Consider the following 13,696-nt stretch of genomic DNA (forward strand, 5'->3'; position numbering starts at 1 on the left):
TTCGACGGCAGAGGTGTGTGTGCCGGTGACCGGGTCAAGATTAAACATGGCATACCTTGCAAAGGCTTGTCTTAAGTTTTGGGGTCCCTTCAGGGTGAGCCTAGTTTTTGATAATTACGTGCTCCTTGACAATGGTAACAATTGGAACAAATGCAAGGTTGCATTGTATTGTAAAGGGGAGGGGGTGGGCTCTATGGTGAACTAACCTAGGTCTGACCGGTCTGGTGACGGTTTAAATGGTTTCATGTTGATGAGTAATGCGGACCTGTCCTTCAATGGGTCTCCAGTCAGAAGAGAGTCTGGCTCTGGGGTGGCCTCCCGTTCCTTCCCCTTGATCTTCCTTCTAATGTGGGCACCAGAGTTGCCCATTCTCCCAGGTCCCGCAGACCTCCTCACTACTTGGAGGATTATGTTCAAACATTATGTTTTTGTTTCTTTCTTCACTACTGGTGCTTTACTCCTTTCCTTTTGCCTTGCCTCTTACTTTCCTTTTTGTTTTCTATTTTCTATTGTTTTCTGCATTGGGTTGTTCGTTTTGGGTTGAAGGGAGGGGGGTGTTGTAATGTGGCACTTGCCTTGTGCATTGCTTGTTGTACTTCTTTCCAGAGTCCTATCCAGAGTTCCATCACTCTGTTGTGCCAAGGTTGCAGGATTCCACTAACGGCTGTTGCTCCGTGGCTGGCGAAGGTGTGATCAACTCTGTGTGCTTTGAAGAGAATAAAGCTGCGTTTGAATACCCCCTGTTGTCGGTGTCATTACCACAGATAAGCAGCAGATTCAGGAACTGGGGTTGAACAGTAGTCTCAAGGAACAGTAGTGAGTAGGAGCCTCATGGAACTGAGCGCGACTAATATCTTTGGAGACCAAGAGTGAGTAGGACCCTCAGGGAGCTGAGGGTGCATTGGAGGCTTAAAGATCTGAAGGTGATTAGCAGCCTAAGGAAACTGAGTGAACGTTTGGCTCAAGGAATACGAGCAAGTAGGAGCTTCAAGTAACTAAGTGGGAAGTTCGAGCCTCAAGGAACCTAATGGGAAGGTATTCTAAAGGATCTGGAGGTGATCAGGAGCCTCTTGGAACTGAGGGAGTATAGGAGTGTCAAAGGTACTAGGTGTGAATAGAAGTATCTGGGAATTACTAGTAGGACTGGTATGGAAAAGAGCCTCATGGAACTGGGAGAGATGAGGAACCAAGATTTAGCAGGTTCCCAGGAACCAGAGTATGAGCAGGAGCCCAAGGAACTGTGGCTGAAGAGGAGACTCGTGAAACTGAGTGTAGGTAAAAGTCCAAAGAAACTCCTAGTGAACAGACGTCTTGGGGACCTGGAGCCTGGTGGACATAAATTAATTTGTGCTGTTCCTGGTAACCTGAGACTAAGTGGGAATCTGTTTGCCTTGGATGTGAGCTGAAGCCTCAGAATCTTAGTGTGAGCAGGTTGATGGTCCATACAGAACAAAAGTCTGCAGAGCTAACGGTGAGCGTGATCCTCTTAGTGCCTATCAGGATTCCCAGTGATGAGCAGGGATGCTGGTGCATCTGGCAGTCAAGAGTTTGTGGGTGAGCACATTCATAGAGACCCCAAGGTTTGCAGTTGACCCCGAGAACTAAGGTGAAACGGGCATTTATTAACTCAAAGCTGATCATTAGGACACTTGTAAATGTTTTCAGTCTTTGCTACTGCCCTCAAAATGAGCATGATGGCACTAACAAAAAACAATGTTTTAGAAACAATCTGTACATTTCCCACTCCAACGTTCAGAAAGTAAATGTAACGTCTCCTCGAAGTGATCTAACAGCAACTTCTTAATGTAAACATTTGAAAAACATAAAGAAAAGCAATGCAGAACGCGATCAGTCATGTAAACACTGAAATGTTTACGAATTAGAAAGCTTACGAGCTCAGTAAAGAAACACAAATCTGACATCTGCTGCATCTAAAACCTGAGCAAACGAATTTATCAACGTCTGGATTGTCTGAATACCAGACAGGTTTAAGTAATCGATGAGGAGGACGCCCAGCTATGACATCTGCAGCGCTCTGGGATCGGCTGCTTTGGTCTGTTCATACAAGGGCGGGGTTTAGTTTCCGGAGACGTCAGGGCCTAGGATTCTATAGGATACCCAAAAGTAAATAGAGGTTATGGCTGCTCCCTGTGCTGTCCAAATCGCTGCAGTGTTTTGAGGGACTCTTGCCGCGCTGTTCTTTGAGGGGTCCATACTGCTTTCAAGGACCTGATTGCCATTTAATTCCCTGGATTTGATTGGATTGTGATAAATGTAATAGACTGTCGCGAGGGCAGGAAATTCCAAGGAGGTAGACCTCTACTCTCCCTCCCACCTTTTCCCCGTCTCCTGCTGCTGTTTACGTCATCTCATTTTACTGGGAAAGAGGTAAGGCGAGCGTCACTCTAGTCTCTTGGGGTTTGTTTGCCATTTGATTTCTTTCAGTTATGCCTAGTCATGCATAATTAGATGGCTGCATATCAATTCAGCTTTGGAGCTCCAAAGTGTCTGTTTTGTGTACATTTTCGCTTTTATCCACCTTTAGAACGCATCCTTTCCATGGACTTGAGGCACGAGCATCTCTCCGACCCCATATAGCCGCCTTTTTAATTGCCTGTGCTTGGGATCTGTGAAAAGTTGCATTATTGGTTGTATTATGCTCTCCCAGGCGGTGTGCATCTTCAACTCGTGTTTCCATCCCGGGAGGTGAATGGTTCGCTTCTCTGTGTACTTTTATAATTATCTGGGGAATGTGAGGTTCAAGTTGGTCATAGCTTTGTTATTAAATGGGCATACGTTCTACTTGCTTACAGTTCAATATACCCAGTTGAAAATAAAACGATATAATCGCCTTGCCCCTAGAGTAGTACACAAATCTCAAATTGTCCCATGCCTAGCTCGCCTGGTAAACAAAAGTGTTCGAAGGAATGCTTGAAATAATAATATCTGTTCAGTGTTCTTTCGTCTCTTTCCAGACAGAGACAAGGCACATGCAAATCAGACTTGGTCTTGCTCCAGGAGGAGCAATCCAATCCAAACGTCCAGGTCGATGACACTGACGTCACTTGTTATTATAATACTTGCCGTTTTAAATTTCCCTTTACAAATGAGCAGCTAAAGGTTCACTTGCCGGAAAGTGGAGTTGAGGCGTCTCAAGGACGCTGTCGAGAGGATTCGATCTGAATACAATGTAACTCGCGTGCACCAAGTAGTTAAAAGATGTAATTCATAACTGAGAAATAACTGCAATGGAAAAAAATACATCGTTTCCTAAACTGCTTCCTATTATCAGTCCGCCTGGGCCAGGCTTGCTGCTCAAGATTATCCGCATTCGAGCTACAAATTGGATTTCCTAGTTTTGCAATGTTGGCAGAGTTTGAAGTAGAGAATGCTTACGTGGCTTGTCGGTACTTTAAGCTACCATTTACACTTAATTTTTAGTTCTGTTTATGGGGACGTGGATTGTAACATAGCAGTGGTTGTAATGCATTCCTATATGAGCCACAGTATTGCCACCTGACTGTCTGACTATTTTTCTGGTGGCAAAGGAGAGCTTGATGTAAATTCCAGTCTCTTCTGCAATGCCTCTTCACGCCTCTCTCTAGTTAGCCGTCCCACTGTCTTGTGAAATTGCTTGTCCTTGTTATTCAGTTCAGTTCCATTAGTTGGCTTGCTTTCTGTCAGATGTATGCCGTTTGACCTTCATGCCTGTCTCCTCTGCGAATGCCCACTCAACACTCACCTGTCAGACCAACCCACTGGTTCATGAAGAACACGTTCTCCGGTATTCATCATGAGCTGGGCAGCTTTTCAATGAGTTGGGTCCGTTCAGTTCTCCAAGTTTATGTCGCAGGCTGTTACTTTTGGGACTTTCCCGTAGGATCTGCAACCAGTGCACCCTCTGCCAAGTGCCTTTATGTGTAGGCCTTCACCAGAAATATGTCCGACTCGGCGCTCAGCCGCAATAACTACCTACCACAGGACATCCCTGCCCACAGCCTTTCACTGGTTTTGCGTTTATCACCATCGGTCGGCCAGCCCTCTATATCGGGTGTATTGCTCTGAAAGGTTTCCCGTAGTAAGGTTTTTGGGCCAGTATTTGTTCTTATCCGACACTTCGGTCCACAAACACCATCCTTTATTAGTGGGAATTTATCTCGGCGTTTCACTGAAAGTGACTTTGAACTTGTAAATTAACTCACTTCCGCTTACAAATTCGTCAGTAAGGCTGACTTTTGTGTCAGTAAATCTTCACAGTGGAGGATGTTGTAGGCTTTTGTAGATGAATACCAACAAAAACACACACGTTTGTGGGTATTCACAAACTCTTGAGAGACACGTTCCCATCCGGCATAGATCTGGCAGATGTGAAGCGGTTGCATCACAGGTAGGTAGATCTGATTTTTTTCTTCTTTTCTTTTTCACTTCAGGTAATTATATCGAGGGTAATTTCCAGTACTTGGGTAGTTATAGCTAAGACCAACTTTTCTCAGTGATGAAGTGTATTTTGTTTTGCTAATAACTTTGGCGAAGTTTGACAAATCTTCCCGAAATGTTCCCAAAAAAGTACCCTACTTTCCTTGTTCTGCATGGAAAGTTTCATGGTGATCATCAAGCGGGGACCCAAAACGGGGGTGGGGGTGGGGGTTGGGGGTTGGGGAAAGGTCCCAAAACACTTTTTTCCCCATGCAGTGTCTATGGGGATTTTGCAGTTTTTAATCATGGCTACATCTGGAATCACTGAACCGAATTACACCAAATTTGGCAGCAAGCTGGATCTTGGTCTAGATAAACGTCTTTTTGAAATTTGGTGTAAATCTGTTCAGTAGTTTGGGAGTTATTAAAGAAAGAATTCATAGATACCTAGGGACGCAGATCCTTTGTGACTCTACCTCAGGGGATTTGCGAGTACCCTCGGGGAAGCCTGTGTCAAAGACCCATGGCAGGGTCACAACACGTTGGTATGAAGTTTGGTATGAACTTTTTAATGGATATTATTCTCAAAGATTGTTACAGAGCTGGGTGCAATGTATTTTAAAAAGTGGGATCTTCCAACAGACCTGCCTCTGCCTTCTTGGATTTTGTGAGGACACTTTGTGCAACTTTCTCCACGCCTCGCGGAACCCGCTGCGCGGGTCCCGCTTCGCAGAGGGGCGCTTATCTTCCTGGGGTGAAGCTGCTGCTGGGGTACATCAGGGGCCGAGGGCTGCGAGCAAGAGGGCTGGGACTCCATTTCCCAGGAGCCCCAGCAACCCGCCCCCGCTCCACCTGGGCTGCTCTCCCTCCCCGCCCCGCCCCCAACGACCAGGTGAATTAAATACCGGCTTGCCCTGCAGTTCCTGGGACCTTCCAACAGACCTGCCTCTGCCTTCTTGGATTTTGTGAGGACACTTTGTGCAACTTTCTCCACGCCTCGCGGAACCCGCTGCGCGGGTCCCGCTTCGCAGAGGGGCGCTTATCTTCCTGGGGTGAAGCTGCTGCTGGGGTACATCAGGGGCCGAGGGCTGCGAGCAAGAGGGCTGGGACTCCATTTCCCAGGAGCCCCAGCAACCCGCCCCCGCTCCACCTGGGCTGCTCTCCCTCCCCGCCCCGCCCCCAACGACCAGGTGAATTAAATACCGGCTTGCCCTGCAGTTCCTGGGACCTTCCAACAGACCTGCCTCTGCCTTCTTGGATTTTGTGAGGACACTTTGTGCAACTTTCTCCACGCCTCGCGGAACCCGCTGCGCGGGTCCCGCTTCGCAGAGGGGCGCTTATCTTCCTGGGGTGAAGCTGCTGCTGGGGTACATCAGGGGCCGAGGGCTGCGAGCAAGAGGGCTGGGACTCCATTTCCCAGGAGCCCCAGCAACCCGCCCCCGCTCCACCTGGGCTGCTCTCCCTCCCCGCCCCGCCCCCAACGACCAGGTGAATTAAATACCGGCTTGCCCTGCAGTTCCTGGGACCTTCCAACAGACCTGCCTCTGCCTTCTTGGATTTTGTGAGGACACTTTGTGCAACTTTCTCCACGCCTCGCGGAACCCGCTGCGCGGGTCCCGCTTCGCAGAGGGGCGCTTATCTTCCTGGGGTGAAGCTGCTGCTGGGGTACATCAGGGGCCGAGGGCTGCGAGCAAGAGGGCTGGGACTCCATTTCCCAGGAGCCCCAGCAACCCGCCCCCGCTCCACCTGGGCTGCTCTCCCTCCCCGCCCCGCCCCCAACGACCAGGTGAATTAAATACCGGCTTGCCCTGCAGTTCCTGGGACCTTCCAACAGACCTGCCTCTGCCTTCTTGGATTTTGTGAGGACACTTTGTGCAACTTTCTCCACGCCTCGCGGAACCCGCTGCGCGGGTCCCGCTTCGCAGAGGGGCGCTTATCTTCCTGGGGTGAAGCTGCTGCTGGGGTACATCAGGGGCCGAGGGCTGCGAGCAAGAGGGCTGGGACTCCATTTCCCAGGAGCCCCAGCAACCCGCCCCCGCTCCACCTGGGCTGCTCTCCCTCCCCGCCCCGCCCCCAACGACCAGGTGAATTAAATACCGGCTTGCCCTGCAGTTCCTGGGACCTTCCAACAGACCTGCCTCTGCCTTCTTGGATTTTGTGAGGACACTTTGTGCAACTTTCTCCACGCCTCGCGGAACCCGCTGCGCGGGTCCCGCTTCGCAGAGGGGCGCTTATCTTCCTGGGGTGAAGCTGCTGCTGGGGTACATCAGGGGCCGAGGGCTGCGAGCAAGAGGGCTGGGACTCCATTTCCCAGGAGCCCCAGCAACCCGCCCCCGCTCCACCTGGGCTGCTCTCCCTCCCCGCCCCGCCCCCAACGACCAGGTGAATTAAATACCGGCTTGCCCTGCAGTTCCTGGGACCTTCCAACAGACCTGCCTCTGCCTTCTTGGATTTTGTGAGGACACTTTGTGCAACTTTCTCCACGCCTCGCGGAACCCGCTGCGCGGGTCCCGCTTCGCAGAGGGGCGCTTATCTTCCTGGGGTGAAGCTGCTGCTGGGGTACATCAGGGGCCGAGGGCTGCGAGCAAGAGGGCTGGGACTCCATTTCCCAGGAGCCCCAGCAACCCGCCCCCGCTCCACCTGGGCTGCTCTCCCTCCCCGCCCCGCCCCCAACGACCAGGTGAATTAAATACCGGCTTGCCCTGCAGTTCCTGGGACCTTCCAACAGACCTGCCTCTGCCTTCTTGGATTTTGTGAGGACACTTTGTGCAACTTTCTCCACGCCTCGCGGAACCCGCTGCGCGGGTCCCGCTTCGCAGAGGGGCGCTTATCTTCCTGGGGTGAAGCTGCTGCTGGGGTACATCAGGGGCCGAGGGCTGCGAGCAAGAGGGCTGGGACTCCATTTCCCAGGAGCCCCAGCAACCCGCCCCCGCTCCACCTGGGCTGCTCTCCCTCCCCGCCCCGCCCCCAACGACCAGGTGAATTAAATACCGGCTTGCCCTGCAGTTCCTGGGACCTTCCAACAGACCTGCCTCTGCCTTCTTGGATTTTGTGAGGACACTTTGTGCAACTTTCTCCACGCCTCGCGGAACCCGCTGCGCGGGTCCCGCTTCGCAGAGGGGCGCTTATCTTCCTGGGGTGAAGCTGCTGCTGGGGTACATCAGGGGCCGAGGGCTGCGAGCAAGAGGGCTGGGACTCCATTTCCCAGGAGCCCCAGCAACCCGCCCCCGCTCCACCTGGGCTGCTCTCCCTCCCCGCCCCGCCCCCAACGACCAGGTGAATTAAATACCGGCTTGCCCTGCAGTTCCTGGGACCTTCCAACAGACCTGCCTCTGCCTTCTTGGATTTTGTGAGGACACTTTGTGCAACTTTCTCCACGCCTCGCGGAACCCGCTGCGCGGGTCCCGCTTCGCAGAGGGGCGCTTATCTTCCTGGGGTGAAGCTGCTGCTGGGGTACATCAGGGGCCGAGGGCTGCGAGCAAGAGGGCTGGGACTCCATTTCCCAGGAGCCCCAGCAACCCGCCCCCGCTCCACCTGGGCTGCTCTCCCTCCCCGCCCCGCCCCCAACGACCAGGTGAATTAAATACCGGCTTGCCCTGCAGTTCCTGGGACCTTCCAACAGACCTGCCTCTGCCTTCTTGGATTTTGTGAGGACACTTTGTGCAACTTTCTCCACGCCTCGCGGAACCCGCTGCGCGGGTCCCGCTTCGCAGAGGGGCGCTTATCTTCCTGGGGTGAAGCTGCTGCTGGGGTACATCAGGGGCCGAGGGCTGCGAGCAAGAGGGCTGGGACTCCATTTCCCAGGAGCCCCAGCAACCCGCCCCCGCTCCACCTGGGCTGCTCTCCCTCCCCGCCCCGCCCCCAACGACCAGGTGAATTAAATACCGGCTTGCCCTGCAGTTCCTGGGACCTTCCAACAGACCTGCCTCTGCCTTCTTGGATTTTGTGAGGACACTTTGTGCAACTTTCTCCACGCCTCGCGGAACCCGCTGCGCGGGTCCCGCTTCGCAGAGGGGCGCTTATCTTCCTGGGGTGAAGCTGCTGCTGGGGTACATCAGGGGCCGAGGGCTGCGAGCAAGAGGGCTGGGACTCCATTTCCCAGGAGCCCCAGCAACCCGCCCCCGCTCCACCTGGGCTGCTCTCCCTCCCCGCCCCGCCCCCAACGACCAGGTGAATTAAATACCGGCTTGCCCTGCAGTTCCTGGGACCTTCCAACAGACCTGCCTCTGCCTTCTTGGATTTTGTGAGGACACTTTGTGCAACTTTCTCCACGCCTCGCGGAACCCGCTGCGCGGGTCCCGCTTCGCAGAGGGGCGCTTATCTTCCTGGGGTGAAGCTGCTGCTGGGGTACATCAGGGGCCGAGGGCTGCGAGCAAGAGGGCTGGGACTCCATTTCCCAGGAGCCCCAGCAACCCGCCCCCGCTCCACCTGGGCTGCTCTCCCTCCCCGCCCCACCCCCAACGACCAGCCCCCCTCCACCACAGCCATAAACTAACACGTGAGTACCGCTGCGCGGGAGCGCGCGGGAGCGTCCCGGGAGAAGCCCGGGACAAGGGCGGGACCGTCTGCGGCCGTCAGGGGCCGGAGGAGGCCGGGCTGGGCCTGACCTCTTTAGTTTGCAGTCCGGAGGACATTGTTCATTACATATTGGATATGGCAACAGAAGAAGAAACCCCGGGGAAAAAATCTAGATTACGTAATGGATCCCTGGAGAATTATTTTCCCAAGAGGAGCGAGGGAGAAAAAGATTCCATCCTAGCGGAGCGGAGGGCAGAGCGGCGTCGCTCTGTTGAGAATATGAAACATAGACCCCTCACTGATAGCCTACTTGAATTAAATCGGGAAGGTGATTCGATTGGCCTAAGTGAGGATAACGTAAGTCAAGATGGAGTCCCCCTATTGTTTCGTGACTTTGTAGCCACTCCTAGTTTGCCCGGGGATAATATTATAACTGTTTCACCCACCCCTAGTGGTAGTCGTGTGGCCGACAAATCCAAATCTAGGAAGCAGAAAGTTAATATTTATCCTGTAGCCCAGATCCACCGCCCGCCCCCTAGTAAAAAAAGAAGGAAACAAAGGGTGGTATCAGGTAAAGCAAAAACATCGCATACTGATTTTGGTAAAGGGACAAAAACCCCGATTATAACTGAGACCCCCACAGTAGTAGAGCAGGAACACACTCCACAGGTAGTTGTTTCACCGGGTCTTTGTCCATCTTCAGTAACTATACAAGATGAGGTTCCTGATAATAACACTAGAGTCACCCCACCTATCACTTCACCAGTACTTCCTTCTTCATTATCAGGGAATCTGGAATTTTTGTTAAGATCTCTCCTTTTACCCATTAATGAGTCAATTAAAAAGGTGGAAATTAGATTAACCATATTGGAAGCCGCCATAACTAGTATGTCTACCCATACCAAAAATAAAGGAAGTGTGGGGGTACATCCCAAACCACCTTCGACCACACCTCAAAGTAAATCTAAAATTCCTCCCGCTCCTGCTCCGGCTAAGCAAACTCGCCAGCTGCCGGGGGGAGCTGTGCCCCCAACTCATAATACACCGCAGCCTAAACAACCAAAAGCACCAGCTACTGGGTTGGGAGTGGGCCCCTCCAACCCATCTCTAAAGGCCCCGACGAGTAACAACCAGAGTGCACACGGGGATGATGGAAAAAGCAGAATGCCTCAGAAAAGGGTTCCACAAGTAGAGATTCCCCCAGAAGCTGTGCCCTACGTGGTGATCTTAACGGGGGTCCCGCAGCTAACTGAAAATAAGAAGGAGGGATTTGTTGACCTCAAAAATAAAATTATCCATTGGTTGCGGTTGCACAGGCCGATAGCACCTAACATAGATGGGGACATAGTTCATGTTAGACGGATCAATTGGCTGGGGAGTAGAATTAAAGATATTGAGGGGGACCTAGTGGTGGTCAATTTTAGAGACCCTCGGGCAGTTGATTACATCCTAAACTGGCCACCTGGGAGTGGGGAAACCTGTGTTATCCCACGGGCTTTAACATACTTTTATCCCAGGTCAAAAGTCACCAACTCTAAATATTTAAACAGACCACAATTTTATAGGCCGCCCATTATTCCGCCCTACATTAATAATCAACCTCAGTATGGTCATCAGCTGACTAGGGTGCCTGATCTACACTCCGCCTGGTCCATGGTCCCTCATGGACATAGGCAGAACCAGGGTCCCAGTATGAACCATCTGATGCCCTTTACCCCATTGGACACCTATAATCGGTTTTCTCAGCTGTCTGGGCTGGAAGACTGTGATTGAAGTTGGGGGCAAGGGGGGGGGGGAAACTGATAATGAACCTCCAAGGGTGGAGGATCCTCGTCCACTCTGGGGTAGCATTGGTACTGAAGAAGTTAGTCTATCTACAGACCACATGGTGCCCACCATTGACATTACTGAGGATTCTAGGCCAGCTGGGCCCGTGATGAGTACGGTTGATTGTTTAGCAACCCTAACTTCAATGGCCCAGGAGGGGGGGTGCCCCTTGACTAGGGTGGCTAATGAGAGGTTGCCAAAAGTGGGTTACACTTCCACGCCTAGAGGAAGGAGGGTAATAAACCTCCTCTCTTGGAATATTGCTGGGCTAAAGAGGAAGTTAGATATTCCAGAGTGGCACATACAAATTGAGCAGTTTGATGTCTGCCTGTTTCAGGAGACATGGAGTTTTGTTCCATTACATAAATCGGGGTATACCACCCACTGTGTGCCCGCAGTAAGTAAGGGAAAGGGCAGACCATCGGGCGGGCTCATAGTCTGGATAAAAATAGATCTGAATTGGGTGGTTACAAGACATATTGTGGAGTGTAATGATATACTCCACCTCTCGGCAAAAGGAGGGGAGGATGTTGTCAGGCTTGACCTTTTTAATGTTTATGCAAGAGGGACACAGGGTGACTCCCCCTCTTTGACCCTAACATCCCTGGATTTGGCTTTAGCCAATTGCCCCTGCTCAGCTAAAATTCTGGTGGGGGGAGATTTTAACTGTACATTTGAACCCCTTCTCGGAGACGACCCTTTAGGAATCGAAGAGGAGGATTCAAAATGGTCTATTCCAACTCTTTCCCTGTCCCCTGTTAGGAAGTGGTCGTCTAGGGCCATACAAATTAATGCATTGACAAGGGACCATAAACTAAGAGCCCTCAATGGTAGGACTATGTCTGACCAGTCAGGGGCATGGACCTTTAATAGACTTTCGGGTCCGTCCCGAATCGATTACATCCTAATGGATGTTGGATTCTGGCCGGACCTGATCGACATGGAGGTCGTCCCAAGCCAGGATAGTGACCACAATCCCCTGTGTTGCAAGTTCCATTGGGGTGTTCTGAATGACAGGTGTGCGATGGCCATCCTAAAAACAACTAAAGAAGTTATCCCATTTAATAACAACCGTAGATTGAAATGGGATAAGGCTAAGCTTAATGAGGGCGATATAGGAAGCATCAAAGCAATGGTTGAGGGTCTATCTTCCACCTTAGAAATATGGGCTGGTGAAAATTGGACCGTTAGTCCCCAATACCCCTCCCTTGACTCTGCCTATAAATCCACAATAGACCAAGTTGGCAAATTTTTTATCTCGAAGGGGAAAAGTAATAGGGCTCCTGCTATACCCTCTACCCTTAGCAAAGTATGGTATAATGAACTTTGTAAAAGTAAAAGGAAAAAATTGACAGAGGCTCTACTTTCAGGGGACCCTCCACTGGTTAGAGCGGCCAGGAAGGATTACCTGAAAGTATTATCATTGGCCAAACGGGAGTGGGAGGAACAGCACTGGCAGGACCTTTCCAATGCAGTGAGTGGCAGGAACCCAAACCTCTTTTGGGAACTGGTTAATAGATCTAGGCAGAGAAAATCGCAACCATTGTCTGATCATATAACTTGCCAGCAATGGTTTACACACTTCTCATCCCTATATGGAGACTCGGAAGAAACAACTTGTCCTGGGGTGAATAGCCTGGGTGAAGGGGTCCCCGTGGATGATACCGAGCTTTTGTTTTCAACGGGAGAAGTAGTATTGGCGATTAGACACCTAACCCCAAAAAAAGCCGCTGGGCAGGATGGGATCCCTGGGGATCTATTGTTGGCGGAGCCGGAGGCCTGGGCCAAACTAATAGCGATTATAATGAACCTGATCACGAGGGGACACCAGGTTCCAGACTCCTGGAAAGGGGCTGAGGTAGTTACTGTGTACAAGAAGGGGGCTAGGGATGACCCTGCAAACTACAGACCCATCAGTCTGATAGACATAATCCAGAAAGTGGTCGGCAGGGTCATCATTTCAAGAGTAGGCGACTGGATAGAGGAGGCTAGTATCCTCTCCCATTTACAAGCGGGGTTCAGAAGGAAGGTAGGTACGATGGACCAGGTCTTTCGTCTCTTTGCCATCTACTGGAAGGCGGTTACTATCATGAAGGGCAGTTTGTATATGGCCTTCATTGATCTTAAAACCGCATTCGACCTGGTCCCTCGTACAAAACTTTGGGGAATTCTAGAAGAGATGGGTATTCCCAGTGGTCTTCTGAGCCTAATCGTAAAGCTGCACGAGGGGAACTATGCGAGGGTGAGATGGGGATCCCAGGGTCAACTTACAGATAGGATCCCTGTGCGAAGAGGAGTGCGTCAGGGTTGTGTTATGGCTCCGACTCTCTTCTCCCTATTCGTAAACGGAGTGGTTGACCATCTGATGGGGGAGGAGTCGGATGCCCCATCCCTGGCGGGGGAGAGAATCCCCACACTTCTCTTCGCTGACGACACCCTATTAATTTCTAAATCCCCGGTGGGCTTGCAAAAACTCTTGAATCGATTTAGCTCCTTCTGCACCAACCGAGGCTTAACTATCAACACATCAAAAACCAAATTGATGGCATTTGCACCCTCAAGAAGATTTAGAAATAATTTTGTGCTTAATAACGCCCCCCTTGAGCTGGTTGAGTCTTTTGACTATCTTGGTGTCCGAATTAACAGTCACAGGACCTGGAAGGATCATTTGTCTAAAATGCTATTAAACCATCATAGAGTATCCGGGGTGACGCTGAAGGAGATCCGGGAGTCAACCAGCAAACCGGTCTCCCCAGCTATGACCATCTATGAGGGCCAGATCCTTCCCGCAGCACTCTATGGCTTTGAACTGTGGGGGTTTGAAGGGGTTTCTGACTTGATGAGAGCGGAAAACAACTTTTTTAGGAAAGTGGTAGCTCTCCCCACTTCTACCCCAATGATCCCTCTAAGATTAGATCTGGGCAGAAAAACAGTA

General features: G+C 51.4%; 1 protein-coding gene across 1 annotated transcript in view; it reads left to right on the top strand.

The window, feature by feature from the left end:
- Positions 1–2,059: 2,059 nt before the first annotated feature.
- Positions 2,060–13,696, top strand: part of TCP11L1 (t-complex 11 like 1) — a 233,844-nt gene continuing 222,207 nt past the window's right edge. The window contains exon 1 of the mRNA XM_086955862.1: positions 2,060–2,388. The gene's annotated coding sequence lies outside the window, so the exon portion shown is untranslated. The remainder of the gene's footprint in view (positions 2,389–13,696) is intronic.

Source organism: Lissotriton vulgaris, chromosome 2_1, assembly GCF_964263255.1.
Source record: "Lissotriton vulgaris chromosome 2_1, aLisVul1.2, whole genome shotgun sequence".
Lineage (NCBI taxonomy): Eukaryota > Metazoa > Chordata > Amphibia > Caudata > Salamandridae > Lissotriton > Lissotriton vulgaris.